Consider the following 15070-nt stretch of genomic DNA (forward strand, 5'->3'; position numbering starts at 1 on the left):
ATGTGGAAGGAGGGGCGAGAGTGTGAGATGAAGGGGAGGACAGATGGATTTAACTTTGTGGTGAGATGAACAGGGATGAGAGGGGAGCGGTATTATGAAATGATGGAATAGGAAATGAGGCTGGAATGTGAGGTGGTGAGCAAGAGAGAGAGAGAGCTACATTCACCTTTCTCTTGATCCCTTATTAATTAACGCCATCCCAAAAAACTCCAAATAAAACGCGTCTCATTTTTCCGGTCAAGGTTGCTAGAAAGCGAACAAAAAATATTCCTAATTAGAAGACTCGGTGTCATTTGGCGTATCACCTGAACTATTTTATATCTGAAAGGCCACGGATGCCAGCCAGAGACACCGTGAGATTCTTTTATGTACGATGTGACTCTGTATACCATGGGATTCTTTTATGTATGTGATTCTTCTGTATACCATGGGATTCTTTTATGTACGATGTGATTCTGTATACCATGGGATTCTTTTATGTACGATGTGATTCTTCTGTATACCATGGGATTCTTTTATGTACGATGTGATTCTTCTGTATACCATGGGATTCTTTTATGTACGATGTGATTCTGTATACCATGGGATTCTTTTATGTATGTGATTCTTCTGTATACCATGGGATTCTTTTATGTACGATGTGATTCTGTATACCATGGGATTCTTTTATGTACGATGTGATTCTGTATACCATGGGATTCTTTTATGTACGATGTGATTCTGTATACCATGGGATTCTTTTATGTACGATGTGATTCTGTATACCATGGGATTCTTTTATGTACGATGTGAGTCTTCTGTATACAATGGGATTCTTTTATGTATTTTCCACTTAACTTGCTGCCACCAGACATGCTTTTCTTTATTTATTTATATATTTTATTTAGGAGAGACATCTCGGACAGGAAGGGTTAGACACAGCCTTCATTAAGTTCTTGAACCATTGGACGTATTTATATTTTATTCTTGGTGTCTCTAAACGATTTTATTTCGCGTGGGAGAAACTTTATGAACTTGAAGAGTTAAATGTAGCTTTCGTTACCGCCTACAAGAACTTACCCTGACTGGCGTAATGTTGTGTGTAGATCAGGCTGGAATAAAATGATGGATTGAATATCTAAGGGACTGAATAGGGAGGCTGCCAGAGATCGAGCAGCGTGGAATGCTGCCATTAGGTGACCAAGGGCGACGTATGGAAGCATGTTGGGTCTTTTATAAACAATACAATTGCCAGGGGTCATTGGTAAGGAGCAGCCAACACGTGTGGCACATCCTACAGTACAACATAATGTGTAAATCAGCATCAGCCCACATAAGAGGTTTATGGTGTTATTGTTGGTGTTGCTGGTGTTGTCACCTTGTATAGCCACTAATTGATTCTATATATATTGTAGGTACACAGGGTATAGAGAGGACAGGGTGGGGGGGAGGGGTGTTGGGGGAGTAAGTAGGGGAGGATGGAGGGGAAAGTTTGGTGGGTAGGTAGGGAAGGAGAGGGAGAAAAGAGAGTTGGAGGAGGAGTGAAGGGGAAGGAAAGTGATGTGGGTTGTAGGTAAGGAGGGGAAGGAAGGTAGAGTTAGGTGGGTGGGTAAGAAAGGCAGAGGAGGATGTCAGGTAAGTAGGGGAGGAGGGGAAGGAAAGTTAAGTTGGGAAAGTAGGAGGGAGGAAAGCCAAATATGAGTGGATAGGTGAGAGAGAGAGAGAGAGAGAGAGAGAGAGAGAGAGAGAGAGGAAAATGTGTATGGAGAAGGGTGAAGGGCTGAGAAAGTATAAAGAAGGAAGGATGAGGGAATGACAGCGAAATCCATCCAGACTAAACACCAAATCCCTACTGACCTAATCCCTATTGACACCTCTGAGCCTAATCCCTTAATATGTAATCCTCGGGTCGTGTATGTTTTAATCCTGGCTAATCCATGAGAAGTATGTTAATCTGAGGTATAATCAGGATACACCCAGCTGTTATGAAGGAAAAATTATAGTGTTGCGTCGTGGTGCTCTTATGCGGCAGGGATAGGCGGGTGGGGAGACGGGTAGGCAGATGGTGAGGCAAGGATAGATAGATGGTGAGGAAGAGATAGGTAGATGGTGAGGAAGGGATAGGTAGATGGTGAGGAAGGGATAGGTAGATGGTGAGGAAGGGATAGGTAGATGGTGAGGAAGGGATAGATAGATGGTGAGGAAGGGATAGGTAGATGGTGAGGAAGGGATAGGTAGATGGTGAGGAAGGGATAGGTAGATGGTGAGGAAGGGATAGACAGATGGTGAGGAAGGGATAGGTAGATGGTGAGGAAGGGATAGGTAGATGGTGAGGAAGGGATAGGTAGATGGTGAGGAAGGGATAGGTAGATGGTGAGGAAGGGATAGACAGATGGTGAGACAGGGTTCGACAGATGCTGAAGCATTGATTGATAGATGGTGAGGCAGGGATAGGCATATGATGAGACAAGGATGGGTAAATGTTGAGGCATTAATAGAGAGATGGTTTGGCAGGGATAGGTAGATGGTTAGGCAGGTAGGAGAAACGTGAGAGGACAGACAACATGATAGGCAGGGTGAGGGTGTAGACAGCGAGTAAATCAGATTTGAGAGGCTGGAGGTAGGCAGAGAGGAAGAGAGGAAAGAGAGAAGGTAGGAAGAGAGGCAGAGGAAAGAGAGAAAGTAGGAAGAGAGGCAAAGGAAAGAGAGAAGGTAGGAAGAGAGGCAGAGGAAAGAGAGAAGGTAGGAAGAGAGGCAGAGGAAAGAGAGAAGGTAGGAAGAGAGGCAGAGGAAAGAGAGAAGGTAGGAAGAGAGGCAGAGGAAAGAGAGAAGGTAGGAAGAGAGGCAGAGGAAAGAGAGAAGGTAGGAAGAGAGGCAGAGGAAAGAATGAGATAGTTAGAGAGGCAGGAGTGAGGAAAATGATACTAAGAAGATAGGCAGAGGCATGGGAGAGGCAGAAGAAATGCAGGAAGGTAGGCTGAGAGGTAGGACAGTGACAGAGGAAAGGAAGAAGGTAGTCAGGAGAAAGGCAGGAGGTAGGCGGAGACTTGGAATAGGGTGGAAGGAAGCAGGAGGCAGAAAAGGAAGCAAGAAGGTAGGCAGAAAAGTGGAGGAGAGGAACGGTTTGGGTAGAGAGGAAAGAGGCAGGAAGAGGATAATAGAGGGTGGGTAAGAGGTACAAGAGGTGGGTAGAGAGGAAGGAGAAAGACTTGAAAGACACAGAGGAAGGTAGGAAGAGAGAGGAGAGAGGCAGAGGATGTTAAGAAGGCAGGCATCAAACCATACCAATTTGGTAGACTCCACATACCTTCTTAGTCGCCTAGGCAACCGTGAGTTAGGCAGGAGATGCGAGATTGAAGAGTGATGAGGCAGAAGGGATGGGGTGAGGCGGGGATGGGGGAGGCAGGGACGGGGAAGAGGTAGGGATGGGGGAGAGGTACGGTTGTCACTCTTTCCTTCTTGTCTCCCTCCCTCTTCCCCTTCCCTCCCGTCTTTTCCTAGTTTCCTTCCAATTTTCCCTTATCTCCTCTCTCTTCCCACGTCTCCCATTCTCCATCATTCTCCTTCTCTTCCGTCCTCCGCCCTCCTGTTCCCCCCTCCATCTTACCTTTACCCATATTCTTTCCTCCATTCCCCCCCTTCATCTCTCCTGCTTCTATCTCTGCTTCAGTATTTGCCCTGTTCATCCTTTATTCTTCCCCTTTAACTTCCAGCTTCAGTTTTTCAGTCTATTCCTGTTTCAAATATTTCTCTCTCTCTCTCTCTCTCTCTCTCTCACCATAAATGTCTGTGCTATCCTTGTCTTATCCTCGTAACCTAGTCAGATTCTTTGACAACTGGTACCCACTATGAAGCAACTGGTCTGCTGCAGTTATATTCTTTTCGTATGTTCTTATATGCACATGTGTGTATCCTTAAAAAAAAAAAAAAAGAGTGGTTAGTATAATTTTGTCATACCAAGAAAAGTAACGCGTCATTAGGTTAGCGAATAATTCTCGTCTGTTAACTCTGAATTTGTCGTTTTGGCATTTTTGCCGTATAGAGCTTATCCCAAGGCACTGAAGTTACCTGCCTGGCCATAACTAACATCTTTGTGTTCTGGGGAAGGAGCTGGGATGTGGCAGCTTTATTTATTAATCTTAAAGACGTAGCTAAGAGTAGGGACAGGAATGGAAGGAAGAGCTTGGAAATAAAGCGGAAAGGAACGGCAGGTGGATGGATGGACCCTACCCAGCTCCTACCCTCCTCCTACATCCTCTCCACCCCCACCCGTTTGCCTTACCCGCTGCCTCCCCCTCCTCCATCACCACCAACGCGCACTACACGTCTGCGGTCCTTGCCCTTACACCTATCCCCATCCTACTTCCCCTCCTATATAATTCCCTCCCCTATTTCCCTCCCACATCCCATATCACCCCCTCCTACCACCCCCTCACCCCTACCCCTTCTTAAATCTCATCTTTTTACCACCCCGTATTTTCCCTCCCTTACCCCCTTCTACCTCCTCTATTCCTCTGCCCCCACCTATCCCCTCTCCTACCTCCCATCTTTCCCCACGTCCCCATCCCTCCTCCTCCCACCCTTCTTCTTCATTGTGCCTGACGGAGCACGCCTTGCATTACCTGAAGACAATGGCAAATTGATCTCTGGTACCCTCTCACACCCACACCACCCCATACCCCTACACCCACACCCTACTGACCCTCACCCTCCATCCTACAGTCTGTCTCACACTTACACCCTTCCACCTTTTCACACCCACACCTCTCCTCACACCCTCTAACACATTCCACCCACACAACCCAACCTCACACCCATACACCCTTCCTCTTAGTCCTCTTCACATCCAGCACCCCACACCCTCAACCACACCCTCCCAGAACCTTGCTCACACCTGCACCTTCCCCATGCCTCAGTTCCACTAAGATCACTACCCTTCAGCTTTGCCTTAAATCAACACTGGTTCTGACGTCATTTGTCCACACGTTCTCGTTTAGCGGGCAGGATGATAGAAAACGTCATGTTAGTACAACTAAAGTGATATATATTAGATATGGGTATAGCAAGAATACGTATGAGTAATGAATTAAAACCTATCCAGATTGATGTGAACGAAAGTTAAATGGTTAATGTACAAAAATAAATTTTCAGTACTTGCTGAAAGTATCGAATAAAAGACTAATAAATTCATCCTCACCTGTCAAATAATAGAGAGAAACTATCCATATAACTATTACATTCATTTGTCTATCCCTGCGCGATAAAAGTATGTATATACAGGTAACTAACCACAAATAGATTACATCAGTTTATCATCTAATCCGTGGAGTCATGCTGACCATCATACTATGCCATACTCGTTGGCAGTTCATTTACACTCGATTTACTGCGAGAATTGCTTCTGCTTCCTGAACACTTTTAGGTAAATGTGACTGCAAGTGTCTGGCATTTGCCTTGTGAGCTAAGTAATAAAGTTGCAACAATATTTCCGGCCGGGTGCAGGTAGACTGGTCCACGACGTATTCTTCCTTGTTTTACCTGAGTGTATTATACACAAACGATACATTTTCAACGACTTATCTATGATAGATATACAGAATAATACATGTTAATGCCTCCGAACCATGCCAAAATCTCCTTTATTGCACAAAATCAGCATAAATGGGTAGCGTGGAAATTTTCCACACTATGTTGAAGGACGTCCGTCTCTTCCACGTGTAGGTACGTCGTTCATTTGTTTTTCCGCAATAACGGACGATTTCCACGAAACAACATCCCAACCACCCTTATTCGCACCTTGCATCCACATCCACACTCTTACACCCACACCCCGCCGTAACCCCGCCATCTTACACTCTTCCTCACATCCTCCATCCACCATCCAACATCCTCATCATTTAACTTCCCTTCTCTCACCCAATACCTACCTTCCTCGTGCGCTACACTTGGCACTTAATCTGCACTTTCCATTCTCTCCACAACCACCCACCACTCACACCCTACGCCACCCTCCTCTCACCTTACATTCATTGGTACAGAAACCAAACTTACGGCTGTACGCTCAATACTTTAATTGCGAAAGGGAGGGAAACCCGTAACTCAGACTGACAATTTTCTGGTTATTAGCCTTTATCAACCTCTGTTGCAAATTACTAAGTGTAGGTATAGAAATTGCCTAGTAACCATACTTTCGTTACAGAAATTGCCACAAAACCTGGGGTCTTGCCTTCACCTTTGCGATTTAAGTTTTAAGCATGCGGAAATTAGACCAACGATTAAAACCACGGAGGGAACATTTCCAACAGATTTTGATTGAATTATCAAAGAGGAGCGTACGAATGGATATAATCCTGAACACAAAATTTGAAAGACCTTGATATTATGGATATTGACAAATACGTAAAACAGTTCTCGGCACCAGCGATGATGGTTTAAGAATTACTGACGAACATTTACAGGTAAATGAAACAAAGAATTTCTCAGTAAAATAGACCTGTAAAAAAATCAAACACTGAACCAACTTTCGTTACAAGAAGATTGGTTACTGAAATCTGGCAGTCAGTCAGTCCACCTGCTGCCTTGCATTCCCATTTTTCATCCAGTTTTTTAAATCCCACTGGAAACAGTCCCCCCCCCCCTTCCTACCCACTGTTTCTTACTTCCACCCTATATTTGTCACTCCTGCTGTCCACCATTTACTTTCTGCAACTTCCTTCCATTCACTGTTTGTTGCCTTCACTTTCCACCCTCTACCTCCCACCTTTACCCCTTGTCTCCAGGCTCTTACCTCCACTTTCCATCTCCCACATCCCTCTCTGCATTACCTCCAGTTCTTCTCTTGTTACCTCACCCATTTATCTCTCACGCCCACCCTCACGACTGGACAAGACGTGGGATGTCGAGTTGGAACAGTTACGTGAGAGAGTGACGATTAGCAGACACCTTCATTTGTTGCCACAGTCTCTCCCCTTTCCCATATGCCCCCCTCCCCCCCATTGCCCTCCACATACTCATCTCCCGCTTTACTCATCGGATTATCCCCTACATTCACCCTTCTCATATATTTCCCTGTCCACCACATACATCCACTTCTGCGTTATTCACCTGACTCAGGCCAGTCATGCTTCATCTTCTCTCTTTTCCCTATATTTACCTGTTAATTTACAACATCCTTTAACTCTACCTTCCTGTTTGCCTAACTAGTGATTTACCTGTGTACTGTATTTAGTTACCTACCATCCTACATACCTAGCTACTCACCTACTCACCTGCCTGCTTACCTACCTACTTACTTAGCTACTTATCACTCATTCCCCCGTAGTACTCATTTTCCATATACTTTACCTATCTGCTAGTATATTTACCTACTTATCCTTTAACAACTCATTTACTCATTCGCACTACCCACCTATCTATACAGTCTACTCATTTATTAACATCACGACATCCATCTATCCTACCACCTCTACCCACCTGCCCACTTAGCCTAACCACGCATCTACCGACCCTACCCAAGTGTGGACCTTGTACATGCAAAACAATACAGCACATCCCTTCTCACACCTGACCTACACCATAACCCTTACCCACACCACACCTGTTACCCACATCTTACTTCTTACTCACATCTTACCCACACCACACCTGTTACCTACACCATAACCCTTACCCACACCACACCTGTTACCCACATCTTACTTCTTACTCACATCTTACCCACACCACACCTGTTACCTACACCATAACCCTTACCCACACCACACCTGTTACCCACATCTTACTTCTTACTCACATCTTACCCACACCACACCTGCTACCTACACCATAACCCTTACCCACACCACACCTGTTACCCACACCTTATTTCTTACTCACACCTTACCTACACCATAACCCTTACCAACACTACACCTGTTACCCACACCATAACCCTTACCCACACCACAGCTGTTACCCACACATTACTCACACTTTACCCACATTTAATTCCTAACATTCATCCCACATTCACTCTTTACGCATAATTACTCTCGTTTTACTCATACCTGACTCATATTTACACCATTCTTACTCGTTACTAGCATTTCACCTATGCAAGCCCTGGCCAATCCTACATACACCCACCCTGTCTACTGTATGTGTACGAGTTATCACATTAACTCACTCACCCATCAGTTCATCCAGTACGTCCATCAAGTATTCATCTGACCACCAATCATCATCAATTTATTCCTACCTAATTACTCGTTCAATCATCCAGACCCATCCATCCATCCTTGCATCCATCCATCAGTAAGATTTGCATAATTAGTCATCTCTTCCTTCATCTGTCTTCACTACTCGAATGACTCTAATCTTATTCGAGTTTACTTTCCTATCTACTCATCAGCCTACCTACCCACTTAGCTGTCTGTCTGTCCACCTACATACATATCATCCTGCCTGCCATCCTGTCTACTTACCAACCAATCATACTATCTACCACTAAACCTACTTTCCTGTGTATCTGCCTTGTAATGAGACAACAAACCACAAAATTAATAAAATTGGTACTTACGTATACCAACAAAGGCAACCGGATTATATTAAACTGCATTACTTAATTACACATGAATTACATAACAGTGATGAATACAACTGATGAATAATTATATAAATCTTACTGATGCAAGCATTGATGGATGGATGGGTCTGGATGATTGAACGATTTTTTTTTTTTTTCATACACAATTGACTAACAAGCTTTATGATGGGCTGCGTAATGCATTAGACAAAGTAAATCGCAGGAGAATACGACCCCCAAGTCCTGAGAAGCTAGACGTTACGTAGTCAGTGTCGACCAAGCTGTTGAACGGGGAGGGTGGTTGTGATTGTATGCTACGTTTTCCAGTGTATTTTATAAACTGAAGAGCATCATAACTGTCCAGAGGGGAGGGTGTAGGCTACTCTGTGTATTTCTCCACTTTTTTTCGTCGTCAATGTTTAGGGTGCAATATATTTTAACCTCCTCAGTACGATGACTTCTTGTTCTACTCATGCGTCCTTGGATGCGAGGCCTGGGGGAGGGGGGGACTGGTTTACGATTGAAAATTGAGAGGAAGGATGGGACTGGAGTGTACAGGTGTTGTGATGAGGAGGAGTAGATGGAGATGGTTTGGGCATGTGGAGAGGATGGAGGATGACAGGTGTGGAGGGATGAGAGGTGTGAATGAAGAATTGAGAGGAAGGATGGGACTGGAGTGTATAGGTGTTGTGATACTAAATTGTGATGAGGAGAGGTAGATTGAGATTGTTTGGGCATGTGGAGAGGATGGAGGATGACAGCTGGGTGTAGAAAATATAGTGCCCTGGTCCGCTGTGCAGCTTACGGATGCAAAAATGGGCACAGAAATTCATCGAAGAGATAGCATTCGTTTTAAAGGCAAGAAATATATCTTGTTGCTAAGTTTATAAGAGTACTGATGAACACTACACTTTTTACACTCGTGCAACATACGATATATTCGCATCGCGTTTAAAAAATTCCAAGGTGCAAAAAATAGGTGTTCAAAGACTAGAGAGAGAGAGACAGAGTTGTAATATACAGTTACAGAAAAGTGCATCGATGTCAGTGATTTGTGTATATACCATCGACCTCAGTTTTATCTTTGTTATCATAATTAAGCAGACAGTAGGTGAAGGAGGTTACAAAGAAAAAAGATTTAAAAAAAGGTTATTACAATGCAGTAACCTATGACGTTGTTTTATTGACACTCTTGACTAAATGTATCCCATACAGTTGGTAGGGCTAGGCAGAAGATATCATAATCTATATATATTTTTGTACTGGGATATGTATTTATACAAAGGAGCGGCATTGAGACAGCGAAAACAATAACGGTGGAGGCTGCAAGTGCTGGTGTTTCAATATGGCGATCGTAAATGACACACTCGCTGCGGAACCTCTCCATGTTATAGAGCTCAGTGGTCGGCAGTGGGTCAAGTTCTGCTAATTTTAAATCTACCCATACATTGCATCATTAATATATTGCATGAAGAAGTAGCTAAAAATCGACAGTGTCCCCTAATAGATACAGTAATACATCTTTATTATTAAGTTATAATTAAATGATTGAAGATTTTATTGAACTCTGTTTTCTTCCCCTCCCGTCCCAGAGCCATGTTTGAAGGTAAAGCTTCTCTCGTATTTACTGACTCCTTTTCCTGTTTTTGTGCATTTAAAGCTGATGTGAATGCTTGTAGCTATTACAGGAATCATGGGCAACATACTGGTGTAATTGTATCCATATTTTCTGTATGATTTGAAGACTGGATGAAACATATGCCAGGCTTACACTAGGTAGGTAAGCTTATGGCGCTGTCAGGATGTACTTATATTATGTGATGTTGGAGGGATGCCTTCATGTGGTAACACTGATATTACCGCGAAGTGGATCTACCAGGTTATAGAATTATACGCCCCACAGTCCCCTCCCTGACCCCCAAACGGAGGATGGCGGACGGCAGGAGGTCAACTTTGGCTGCCTGATCACCATAGTGGTTCTTTATCTATCTATCTATCTATTGCCAGACGCCTCAATCCCGTTCGGGGTGGCTACAAACAAATCGCCTCCACGTCGCTCTGTCGCCCGCCATTTCACTGCCTCGCTCCCAACTCACACCCCCCTTTCTCATATACCTCTCCACCCCATCCCTCCATCTCATCCTCGGCCTCCCCCTCCCTCTTCCCCCTTCCACCTCACTCACATACACTCTCTTCGTCAGTCTTTCACCCTCCATCCTCTCCACATGGCCAAACCACCTCAGTGTATTCCTCCTAACGCTTCCTATCACATCCACACCACAACGCTCCTTTATATCCTCATTTGACAGCCTGTCTCTCCATGTGACTCCACAGGCTCCTCTTAAGTAAGCAGTCCTAAACTCTGGTTGAGACAGAGAACGTTGATAAGGCAAAAGAATGATTATAAATGTATGTCGACCCAGCATCCTAGCCGTCAATTCTCCAAGTCTAGAGAGAGGGCCGAGGGAGCGCAGTGGTGAATGGAGTCAGTGTGGACCGCGAGTGAGCTAAGAGAGGACGGACGCCCCTGTCACTCCCTCCAGGGACAGAGTGTCGCGGCTGTGTTAGTGGTTCGGTTCCTTACTCTCCTGCAGAAGTTTTACCTCGAAGCCTCCTTCCCCTCGTTCACAAGTCTCAAAAGCCTTCTTGAGCACCTACAGCAGTATTTTTCCCCTCCTGCAAAAGTCTCAAAAGCTTCCTTGAGCACCTACAAGTCTCATTCAGTGGCCTACTCCTCCTCCAGAAGTCTCAAAAACCTCCTTCACCCCCCTGAAGAAGTCTCACCCAGTCCCCTTCCCTCCTGCAGAGGTCCAAGCTCAAAGCCTTATGGTTTACATGCAGTGTATTTTTCTGGAATAGAACAGTGAATTTACCTAACATTTTCTGAGTGTCGATGATCCTGTTAGCTCCTTGATAATGAGGGACGGCATCAGTGCTTAGGACGATTGTGTGATACCATTCCGGCAGAAGTAACTAAAACTCCATTAGTATATTTCTCTACAACGAAGCATCTTTAGGCTGCTTGAGAAGGTTGCAGAGAACCTTCAAGACACAGGAGGTTCACCTGAAAGGATAAATACGATTCAGGCAGATATAAGGACAAGACACAATTTTTTTCGCTACGACAAGAGTACAAGCCTTCAAGCTGGTTGAGAAGGTAGCAGAGAACCTTCCAAATAGAGGAGGTTCAAGTCCAAGGATGATGGTGGAAGAGATGAGACTTGGCGACGGAGGTAAGACTGAGGGAGATGGTGGCCGTGGCAGGGGTCTACAGGCAGGCCAGTGGAGCGCCGACCCCGAGACTGGGCTATCCCCTCTTCCTCTCCTGCCACGGCTCAGAGCCGCATCCAACCTTCACCCCGAGGAACTATCCAACAACTGGGTACACTCTGCTGCACGTGCCATTCACACCTTTGAACTCAACCCATTCATTACACAAGCCTCCGACACACCCAGCTCGTCCTACCATCCACAACCACCGTGGAACACCCCATTGTTAAATCTCCTTCTCCCTCACTCACCAACCAAAGCCCAAACTCCCACCCAACAGCTCCGTCAGGAGGGCCTCCAGCGTATAGCCCTCCTCACTCCACTGAACTCCACCACCTACTACACTGACGGCTCCGTTGCTGCATCGAGAGCCGGTGCTGCCTTCGTCTGCGGAGACAGAACATGTGGCTTTCGCATCACCAACGGAGCCTCCACTCTACAGGCTGAACTGACTGCCATCTCAGCCGCCCTTTCAGATGCCCTTGCCAACGCCCCTGCATCCACAGTCATCATCCACACAGACTCTGCAACTGCTATCCACACGCTACGACGATCCCACCATACCGACAACATCCAATTAACCTCTGACATCCTAGCCACCGCCCAAAAAATCCACGACACTGGAGGATCAATCACCATTCACTGGGTCCCCAGCCATGTTGGCATAGCTGGAAATGAAAAAGCCGACAAGATCGCAAAGAGCGCCATTGAACACCCTCACATTGACATCAACATTTCAACTAGCCTAAGCCACATCAAGCGCACCATAAAACAGAAGGCGCTCACCCTCAACCGCGAAGATCATCAAGTACACGTACAACTGGGCTCACCTTCTGCCATGTGGTTTGCCATGGCCACACAATACAAGCCACTAAAAATTACCAAATCCATTGACAACAAAACACTTACGCGCCTACACCGTCTTCGCCTGGGATACATGTGCCGGAGTAACCTTATCACCACAGATAACGACCCCACCACTGAATGCTCACACTGCAAAATGATCACGCCCTACCCACTCCTACATTACCTCCTCCGCTGTCCAGCCACTTCCCGCATCACAACAAGCTCCCGATACCCAAACCTCGACATCCCTCGGTCCCACACTGCAGCAAAACCTGAAAGCACACTTAGAAACACTGCCGCCACAGTTGTTGCCACCTCCCACCTTCCCACTCTCATTGAAGTAGTGTGTAGCACTCCCCCTCCAACTTAAAAAAAAAAGACTGAACAAACACCTACTCTCAGCCCATAACCCACCAACTGGGCTAATATATGGCCCGGTCCCCTCTACAGGGGGGGAAAATCTTTGAACGAACGAACGAACGAACGGGCTAGTGACACTGACGGAGGCGGCTCTGGCCAGGCTAATCAACGCTGACCCCATTGACAAGTGGTCTCAACTCGACCCACAGCCAATTGCAAGGTAGTGTGCTTTGAAATTGTCGATGATAGTATGATGATGGTGATGATGATGATGATGATGATATAATGATGATGTGGACCTATAGCAATGTGGTATTAAGTCGACCCATAGCTAGTTGCAAGGTATTTGGCCATAGCACTTTAATCTGGTCGTGTGTATGATGATGATAATGACTGATGATTTGATTCTGCACAGCCATGACCAAGAGTTCATCGGAATTTCTCAGCCAGCATTGCGTCGTATCTTGCGTATTTCTCTTTCCTCCCCAGAGACAGGGAATATCCTTCCTTCCCATACTCTTTTCTTGTGTACTTCATATTGCTATCACATAGAAATAGTTCATGTAACAGCCCACATTGCCACAACCGGTAGGGAATGTGGGCAAACTTTGGCTGTCCCGTACCACACCACTCTGAGATTTTAACCTTCCTGTATTGCAACGTAGTATATTGATGATGTGAGCTTAAAGCAAGGTACTGTGTTAGTACTGTCCTTGGGTGATGATGGGAACGGTGAGACTTGCACGGAACCACTTTGATTTTGCTAGTACTGGCCAGAACTACTGATGATAAGGGTTCGTTCTTGCTTGTGTTAGTTCTTGGTGATGACGGCAACCTGTTGCAAGGCAAAAAAGTCAACTTTTCTCCTCGGTCTGTAACTTTAAAAGGTAGTAAAGGAGAGATGACTGAGATAGCGTGATCGAGTTATAGTGTCCAGTCACTAGGCGTACAACGTATCCGAGAGGGCAAGGGTAAATTTGTGGCCCTTATTTTGTGCAGCATTTGTCGTTGTTTTGGCAGATATCTGGTACCACTGGAAAACAGCTTTCACCACAGTTTAAATATGTGAAGCAGAGAGATTTAAGGTAACTATAAATTAAACTTCTAAAAATAACTCGTAAAAAGTACCCTAGTGGTGCAGGTGGCCGGCCTTCTCCCGGCTGTTTGTCTTTACTTGGCACGGACGAGTACATCATATTATCTGGCTGGTGGAGAGAGAGAGAGAGAGAGAGAGAGAGAGAGAGAGAGAAGGCTCCATTTCTCACATCGTAAAGTGGAAGGTAATCTCTGTCTCTCCTTATACCCTAGATAGATTGAAAGATAGATAGATGAGCAAAGATTAGTTTGCCCCTTCTACCCTAGAGCAATATAGTCTCCGGCATAACCATTGCGAGAACATCACTTCAATTTTCCTTCTTGTTACCGCCAGACGATTTTATTCAGCTTAGGAAGGATGACCTCGAATAAAAGCTTTTCGCGGTCACCTACATTCCAGTTCACGGTACTCTGAATGACAGTGGTAGCGTACGAGCCAAAATCCACCATCATTAGTCTACAGTATAGCCCTTGTTACGGTATATTTCCCTGGTGTGCTTGTAAGTGTGCTGTCGCCTTTTGTTCCATATTACAGGTTGCAGTGTAGACTTCGGAGCTCCCTTTTCTCAGCGATTTATTGCGTGTATTGCACCTCGGCCTCTTACTGGATGTTATTAGGAAAGTTGTTGTTTGTTTCTCGCTTTTTTCAGCTGGAATAATCCCTTCAGTAGGAGAGGCTTTATGTTAGAAAATAAAGCAGCGAAAAAACGTAAATTCTGGTTAAAGAGGATCATGACCATTGTATTGTAATTGGGAACGCGAAGGGGAAGTCAAGTACTGTCCTATGATTTGACGGTAATTAAAGGGACACCTGTAATTAAAGGTGATTAGCCCACATCCCTCACTGCAGGTACGGAAAGGTGAGACGTGTCCTATCCTCATCAGGTATTTCAAAAATTGTCGTAACCAATAGGGAGCTTGTCTTTACATTTGCGCTTTCAATTTTAATACTGAATC

This window comes from Coenobita brevimanus, unplaced genomic scaffold (assembly GCF_032717465.1).
Source record: "Coenobita brevimanus isolate Jiangsu-jjx unplaced genomic scaffold, ASM3271746v2 jjx.HiC_scaffold_2753, whole genome shotgun sequence".
Classification (NCBI taxonomy): domain Eukaryota; kingdom Metazoa; phylum Arthropoda; class Malacostraca; order Decapoda; family Coenobitidae; genus Coenobita; species Coenobita brevimanus.